Source organism: Egretta garzetta, unplaced genomic scaffold (genome assembly GCF_000687185.1).
Source record: "Egretta garzetta isolate BGI_Z169 unplaced genomic scaffold, ASM68718v1 scaffold22, whole genome shotgun sequence".
NCBI lineage: Eukaryota > Metazoa > Chordata > Aves > Pelecaniformes > Ardeidae > Egretta > Egretta garzetta.
In genome coordinates, this window is record NW_009259102.1 from 536,529 (window position 1) to 545,192 (window position 8,664).

General features: G+C 43.0%; 1 protein-coding gene across 3 annotated transcripts in view; it reads left to right on the forward strand.

Moving 5' to 3' along the window:
• The first annotated feature begins 1,001 nt into the window (after window positions 1–1,001).
• Window positions 1,002–8,664, forward strand: part of PTGR1 (prostaglandin reductase 1) — a 25,051-nt gene continuing 17,388 nt past the window's right edge. For 2 of the 3 annotated variants that reach the window (XM_035890773.1, XM_009635248.2), the window contains exons 1-2: window positions 1,002–1,072; window positions 5,750–5,855. The gene's annotated coding sequence lies outside the window, so the exon portion shown is untranslated. Of the gene's footprint in view, window positions 1,073–5,749; window positions 5,856–6,415; window positions 6,847–8,664 lie in introns of those variants that run through there. The other variant, XM_035890774.1, reaches the window with a different exon arrangement.

The window sequence follows — 8,664 nt, forward strand, 5'->3', positions numbered from 1 at the left end:
CCTCCCCCCCCGCCAAAAAAAAAAAAACCAAACCGAACTATCTGCCTATTCGGCTCTCCTGCTGTGATGTACAGATGTACTGATGTACATTCTGCTTGTTTACATTCAGGCAGAATGCAGTGCACCTATTCAAAATTGGTGAGCGTGTGGCGTTGGAGGAGCAGTAGTTGTCTAGTGCTGCATTGGTCAACGTGGAAAAGCAAAGTCAGCTGAATTTGCACTTACTCTTGCCTGAAACTGCTGTAGTTACGCTGTAAAAATAGACCAGTATTTTGCAAGAGGGCTTACGTGTTGTACTGTCAGCTGGTCATCCGTTACCACTGAGACCTGGAGAGCTGCTGTAAAACGTTGCACTGAAGGGCTAGAGGGACACTCCTGTTTACAGACCATAGGAAAGGTCTCAGTCAGAGCTCACATGAGTGACCAGTGTTGATGAGTGGTGAGAGGCAGATCTGTCAGGGCTGTACGTCATTGCCAAATGGCTTCTCCATCATGGCACTGGGAGCCCTAGGATGGCATTTTGCATGGATGCAGCCATTTTCACTCGCTGTGGAATATAACGGTCAAGTACTATGCTGAGGTGATGTGCGCTGTGGGAGCAGGGGTGTCCTCAGGCCCCTTTTGCCAGATGCTGCCTGCTGTCTCAAGCAGCGATACAACAGGTGCTGATCACTGCTCGGTGCTTCCACCCTTCCACTGCAGTTCCTTAGACTCTTTTTTTTTTTTTTTTTTTTTCTTTTTTTCTTTTTTTCTTCATTTATCCGTCTCAGTTTCCTTAATACTACGGATGTGTTGGAGTGGTAACAGGTAACAGGTATGTCTCAGATATGCTGGGTGGGCTGGAGCAGTGACTTTCCTTCCTGAGGGTGAAGCTGGTTGTGTGCGTTAGGACCAGGAACTCAATTCAAAGATGAATCTGCCCTTGCAATATTCCAGCAATTCAGGAGGGGGCCTCAGAGGGATTGCTTGGTCCTTGAAAGTAAGTTTGTAACTTCCGTTCTGAGCACACAGGGCCGGCTTATTACCCTACACTGCAAGAGACAAGAGGTGGGGGTGCTTAAGCTCTATAGAGGTAAGTAATAAGAAATGAGGGAAGGAGCAGACAACGGACAGGCTTAGTAAGTCCTGAAGATCTTGCAGTAACTTTAAAACATCAGCTACCAGCCTGAGATTTCTTACCTTTTTTCCCCTAAAACAAAAATGCTTGCTTGGTGCAGTCGAAAGTTTAGGGTGTGATTTAAATGGAGTTTTCTAAAAATTTAAGCTTAATGGACCTTTTGAAAAAACCTGGCATTTTCTTTGGCAGATGTAAAATCAAGCAAATGGAACATTTCTCTCTGTGGTGCAGTAACAGACAGGCATGTCTCTGCAAATCTAAGAAGCAAAACCGTGCTGCAGTATGTGTCAACAGCTTTGATGAAATTTTGTATTTAGTGTGTGCTTGGAGTGTATCAACATTTAAGCAAGGGGGAAGTAGAAAGAGTGCTTGAAAGAAGCTTAAAGAGTGCCTCCCAGTGACCAGGGAATCACAGCTGACCCTTCAGGAAGCTTTGGCTTGGTTTGCCAGCCCAGGTCACTTGCAGTATCCTGTCTTCCTTCCTATCTGTGGGCTTTTTGCTTATTCTTTCCTATCAGACATAGTTCTTAAGACTCATTTTATGTACGGTTTCTGAGAGCTGAAGCACAGCTGACCTGTTTCAGTGCAGGTCTTGGCTTCCCTTTTCCCCTCCCTGCGTGAGCTTGCTCTTCAGGACGGTTGAACCTCTGTTGGAATTAACAGCCTTGTAGCAAAGTGTGGGGCAGCACAGTTTTTACTGAGCAATGACTACTCACTTCCAACTTTGACCTCCTTCCAAGGCTTGATAGCATTGGGAAGTGAAGTTGCAGCTTTATTGTTTCATAACGCAGCGTCATTCTTGCTCAGATATTTGCACTACAGTGTCTGCCAAAAGTAGCAGGGGAGTGGTTTGCCTTTACCTTGTTTTTTCGCTACAGGAAAAAAAAAAAATGTCTGAGGAAGCATTGTAATAGCTAAGCCAGGGGGGAGGAACAGGTAATTTTTGCAAAGACTTGCAGGCAGTTATGATTTGAGGCCATATTCACTCCCAGGTAATGGGTAATGCTGTAATGTATGGAGAATCCCGAGCTAGCCTCTAGATTATGATGCACTTTGCAGTCTCTTCTGCCAAGAAGTCCTTTTAAGTTTTGGTTTTTTGTATTCTAAAGTATTCAGAAAGTCCTTTATGCTGGTGCCTCGTAAATTGCTTTGAAATGCTTCAGTGGATCTGGAGGAAGGGACTAGGTGAGATGATGATTTCCTGAACAACTTTGTTGTTGTGGTGATCAGTGTTTTTTCCTCCACACTGATCTACAAACTAATTATGTCTGAGAGATATGCTTTACCCTGCTTTTAATCATAGCCTTTTCTTCCAATGTAGCTGGGAGCATAGCTGTTCCTGCTTCAGAACAGAGATAAAAGGAAACAAGTACCACAGCCATATCTGCAAATGAATTGTGTCTGGCAGCAAATTAAACTGTTAAACTAATCCCAAATTTGAATTGAATTTATTTGTAACTGACAGGCTTCCAAGACAATTTTGTCCTCGAGGTTAGATCTGGGCAAGCCCAGGCTAGGAAACTGTACCACACAAGATAGAAGTGTTAGTTGGGGTTACTTAAGGAAAGTAAACTTTGCTGCTTTGGCTGATGCTCCCGTTAGAGCTTTACTAGTCTTCTACTTTAATGTGAAGATACCCAGATTTCAGGTATCACCACCAACTCCTTAGCCTCCAGTCAAACTCTAAATTTTCGCAGACTTGTCTGTCCTCTCTTTTATTCCTGACCATCTCTTCCAGTTGCTAGTATCTACTATGGGATCCCAGTTTTCACCTCTTCCTTCTTCTCTTCTCTCCCGTTTTCCCCTGAGTTGTGAACCTCCTTCCCTGCACTGATTTTGGGGATTGAGCTGTGATAACCTGTGTGAGGGTGCTTTGCTTGCAGGTCTGCTGCAGTTTGCACCAACTGTAGTGCCTGAACACAGCCTGGATCTTTCCTTTCTTACGTATACTGTTAGTGCACAAAGCTGAGATTCCTTAATCCATTCTTTCTTTCCTAGCTGTCTGATTTTGTGGAAAAAGTTGATAGAGGATAATACAAAACTTTATTCCGTGGTAACTTAATGGGCTAGACCTATGTCCTATGGGACAAGAAGGACATCAAAGTAAATGCTCTCTTGGACTTAAATTTCAGTAAAAGCTTTAATGGTTGTTTGGTAAGAATGTCAGGCAGAAATGCATCACCTTAATTTTTTCCTGGGACTTTCTAGAAATGAATTATTTTTAATCTTTTTATTACCATCATGTACTGTCCTTTCTCAAGTTTTTATTATAGCTGCCTCTTTTCATTAATGATTATAATGGTCTATGAAACACTTCATAGAGAAAACACACTAAAAATGTATTATTCAAACCCACTGACAACAAAGTAGTTTTACAGCACAGTGGTTACTGCTCTTGTAGCTGAGATGGTGGCTATTACATGCTTGCTCCAGTGATGCTTTTACTGGGCCTCACAAATGTAGCATCACTGCTGTTCATGCTTTCAGGTTCTTTAATATGCTTAAGCAATGTAGTTCTTAAACGTTCTCATGATTTTAAATCTAAACACACAAAATTATATTGATTTGTTAACCTGGAAATTGGTTTGTGAATCCATTGATCAAGCAAGTGTCTGTGTTCTGTTTTCTGTTTGTTTGGTTTGGGGCTTTTTGTTTTGCAGCCTACAGAAAACATCCCTAGCCTTGAAGTGGCTATAATAATGCAATTTCAGTAGAAGGTGACAAGTGGTCAGCAGAAAATTTATCCTGTTCCCAAAGTTAGGCCTAAATGTAATAAAAATGTTCCAGTGAAATTATTCTTTTGGTATTGTTTGTAGGGATCATAGCTCTGCAGAAAGATCTGTGTACCACAAAAAGTAGAAATTTTTGGAAGGAATGCGAAGATTGGTGTGGATAGGAGGCCTGAGTTGGAAGCACCAGAAGGAACAGCAGAAGATAGGAATGGCCAATAGTGATGGCACCTAGATTTGCAGATCATCAGGATTATAGCACATCTTTGTGCAGCTTCTTAGAGGACCAGATAGGGAAAACAAAGGACAGCTTAAAACAAGGGACAGCATCCTCCCCTACTCAGGTTAAAGTGAAGAATCAAGCTGTTAAGGGTTGATGGTGGGAATGTAAAGAACAGGGTTGGAGCCCTGAGGCATACAGAGGAAAGAGCAGGGAGTCACTATTGAAGGCTCGCAGAGGTGGGACAGAGTGGAATACAAGGCATTGCTGCATCACGGTTGGCTCCCTGGGGGTACAAATGGCACACCATCGAGTGGCTGCCAACCTAGCCAGCAACCTTTGTCCCCAGTCATTCCTGGCAGGAGAACTGGAGTCCCTGCGCCTCAAGGCAGGACACACTGCCGGGACAAACACCTCTGAGTGCTTGCGAGCGAGCAGGATCAGCCTTGTGTTACTCCAAACTCACCTCACCTTCTGCTCCTCCAAGCCCCTTTGCTGAGTGTGCTTTGTTGTTGCTGCAGTCGCAATATCTTTTGTCGCTGAAAAGTACAGATGAGCACCGTTGATACCAAAGCAAATGCAGCAGCTGATGGAAAAGCCAGGGGACTGCCATCTGCCTTTTGTTGTTGTTGGTTTTGCTAAGAAAAAGCATTTGCAAGTGAGATAGCAATTGCCACAGATCAGTTTTCTGTGACCTTGGTTGTTCTTGAAGTATGTGGCATGTGAGGAATGCTGGTTTTGGCTGCTCACTTAACGAATGCGGGATGCTTTGGCAGGGAGCTTGATGATACTTCCTGCATTTTGTGAAAGACATATGTGTCCTGATACAGGTGATTTACCCCGCGTGCACTCCTAATGCAGGAATCCTTCACCTGTGCTGTGTTTGTTTCTCATCGAGGAACTAGGAATATCCCTGGTTCATCGCAGGAAGTTACTGAGTGCCTATGAGTTTATGGGTCTGGTGGCTCTTGCTTTTATGTAAATAATGGAGAGCTTGCCCTGTTCTCCCTGGTCCTTGCTTGTGTGTCTGTAAAATGTTTTATTTTCTCAGGTCACTGTTCCTAATTACTGCTTTTGCCTTCAGGTGTTTTGTAGTTAAACATGCTGCTACGTATTGGTCTCTTTACACTTACCACCCTTCAAACTCTACATGAATACTTCCACAAGAAGAATAAAAGCTGAAGGCAGCTAGTCCCTGGGCAAAGTTTTCTCACATGCCACATGCCTCATTGCAACACAGTTGAGGCAAACTGCCAACTCTTGTTACTATTTCGTACCGTGGCTCTGCAATGCACAGAGATCCCAGCATGCAGAGCCGCAGCCACACAAGCTCTGATCCTTTGGTGCAGGTACTGAGAACAGTGAACATGTCAGAGCACAGAACTCTTACGAGCTTTAGGGCTGGACTAGTAAAACGTTATTTCAAGAAACTCCTGCTCCAGAGGATAGTTGCGGTCTCCAAACTGCAGTATTTTGTGGTTTCTAGGACTGTGGGGGTTATGTATTTAGCTTGGCATATTGCAGAACATTTCTGTGCAACCGGCTGGGTGCTGAATTAGAGTGGTCTGTAAGGACGATCTTGGGTGTGCCTTGTGCCAGGTTTATTGAGGGTTTACATTGCTCCTGAGGAAGGGGACTGCGGTATCTGCTCTGTTGATAAAAACAGATGTCTTCACCTTCTAGGAGCTGTGTCTGACTGAACGAGTCCAGCCACCAGCTGACAAGGGTGCAGAAGGTTTTTGACTGGCGTTATCAGCAGAAGACACAGGTTTCCACCCGCCTGCTCTAAGTATAAACTTCTCTTTATTTGCCCTTGTTGACGCACTTGCTTATAGGAAGGAAAAAGGGGCTGTGAGGGTAAAACGAATGCAAGTGATTTGTTTCCATCTTGTATGGAAAATGCTGATGACAATGTGCTCCCAGTTCCAAGCCCTGAGCTTGGCAACTGGAGAAGCATTTTCTTTCAACATTCGGGGTGTCACAGGAATGGGTCTTTCTTAACTGTATAGTTTTCACTTGTGTCACCGAAATCAGGAAGAATGAACCTCGTAACACCAATGTAGTGTTAGAAGGCAGGCATTCTTTATTCTCAGCGCCAGATGCACGGGGGATCGCTCCACCTAGCGTGCATACCATCACGCGGCAACTTGCCCGTTTATATGTAGCAAAGTATTACATATGTATGAAGTTTTCCGATATGCCTATACATATGCATAACCTGTCTCCGCTTTGTATTAAAATTAGCTTCAGGAGGTCATTTCCATAAGTCCCTCCCCACTGCGCCTGCTCAGTGCCTCCTGGTGGTGGTCGTCGGGGGTCGTGGGGATGAAGGCCGATGGCTCCTCTTCGTCACCGCTAGTAACCCCTTGTTCTTGCGCAGACTCAGTTGCTCCTTGGCTCTTGCCCAAACTGCAGGGTCGGTGTAAACCAGTTCTTAAGGTAAACTCCTGGTTCTTATCAAAAACTGTCCTTCGTAAGGAGCCACAAATCTTCCTGCGTCAATTAGTTCTCGTTCCTTCTAGTCTAGCAACCTTGGCAAACCGTTATTATCCTTTTGCTTCATCCCCTCCCGATTCTTCCCGTCCTTGAATAGGGTTCTAAATTTACTAAGTAACTATACTACAGACTTCAGAGAAACATCCAAACTAGACACTACTTACTTTAGAAAAACATCCAAACTAGACACTACTGATTTTAGCAAAGCAACAGCAAATTAGACAATAAGGCCTAAATCTTATGCATATAAGCCGCTTACATCTGGGGGTCTTTTGACCCTTAAGGTATCGTTTCCCCCCTTTGGAAGTTTTGAAATAATTATCTTTTCAATACTTCCATCTTAAATCAACGTTTCACTGCTAACGATTCAATTTACTTATTACATGATGGTGGGAGCGTTGTGATCGAATCATTCAAATCTTGTTCCTTGGCTACTGCTTGTATGATTAACTGGTTGAGGGCAGTTTTCTTAGTGAATTCCTTCTTTAGACAATAGTAAATAACTAGTATTGCTAAGAATACTATTAACAATAGCAACACAGTACTAATCAAGGTTTTTAACCAGGTACTCAAATTCCATACTAACCCACTGAGAATTTTACCTAGCCAATTTTCTTGCATATCCTGTTGAATTCCTTGGGTATCTTTTTCTATTTGTCCCAGTAAACTCAAATCATGTTCAACATCTTGGGTGACATTTGGGATGTGTATGCAACAATGATCCATCTTATCTCTCAAATATCCGCAAACTCCATCTTCCTTTAATAAGAGCATATCCAAAGCCATTCTGTTTTGTAGGGTCATCCTTGAGGTCGCCTGTAATTGTAAATTTAGTTGTTTGAATCCCTTACTTATTACGCTAGCCAATTTCTCTACCTGACCAGTTAGTCTATACAACGAAGCCCTATTCTTGTAGGTTGATAAGGGAGTCAGTAAAGATTCTAAAGCCCATCCAATTTTTACTCCTGTCGAAGGTTCATTCCATTCTGCATCATCAATTTGTGATCTCTTTGTTTGAATTAATTTTAAATTTTCAGAGCTCCCTCTAAAGGGAGCCTTTTTCCAAATTGGACATAAGGTTGGCATTCCTAAAGTATTTGTTTCACCTTTCCATTCACCGGTAAGTGTGTAGACCAGGTTCCATCACTCTCTGCCCTCAATCCTGATAGATTTGCCTTTACTCTAAACAATCCTCCCATCATCATCAGTCTCCAGATTAGAATCCTTTTTTCCCATGTTTTACAATGATATCCCCCACTTTTAAACGTGTTTTAAAGTCAATTTTGCAGTCTCTGGATCTCTGTTGACGATTTTCCATGCAGGGGCCTTCTTCACTCGAGTGTAGTGCATCCATGGTTCCACTCCTTTCACTTTAATTGCAGTATAAGTTGTTAACAGTACCTCGAAGGGTCCCTTCCACTTCTCCTGCAGTGGTTCAGAGTCTCATGTCTTTATGTACACAAGATCACCTGGCTGATACTGATGTGCAGGCGTATCCAAGGCAAGCGGTCTAGCTAGCAGTATATGTCTTCATAGGGCTCCAAGGACTTGTCCTAAAGAAATCAAATACATTTTCAAATCTGTTTCCCCTGCTACCTTCATATCCCCTGGGATGAGAGGAGTCTGGTAAGGTTTGCCATATAAAATTTCATATGGACTTATACCATCCTTAGATCTTGATTGGATTCTAATTCTCAGGAGAGCTAATGGTAAGGGCTGTGGCCATTTTAAAGACGTTTCTTGACAGATTTTACTTACTTGTCTTTTCAATGTTTGGTTCATCCTCTCAATTTTCCCACTTGATTGTGGTCTCCAGGGGGTATGCAGGTCCCATTTTATACCCAAAATTTTGCTAATTTGTTGAACCATATTCGCCACAAAATGTGGTCCTCTATCAGAGGACATTCCTATTGGCACCCCAAATCTCGGTATTATTTCCTTCCACAATATTTTAACTACTTCGCTAGCTTTGTTGGTGCGGCAAGGGAAAGTCTCTGGCCATCCGAAAACGTATCAATCAACACTAACAAATACCTATATCCATTTTGTTTGGGTAGTTCAGAAAAATCAATTTGCCAGTAATCTCTGGGAGAGTTTCCTTG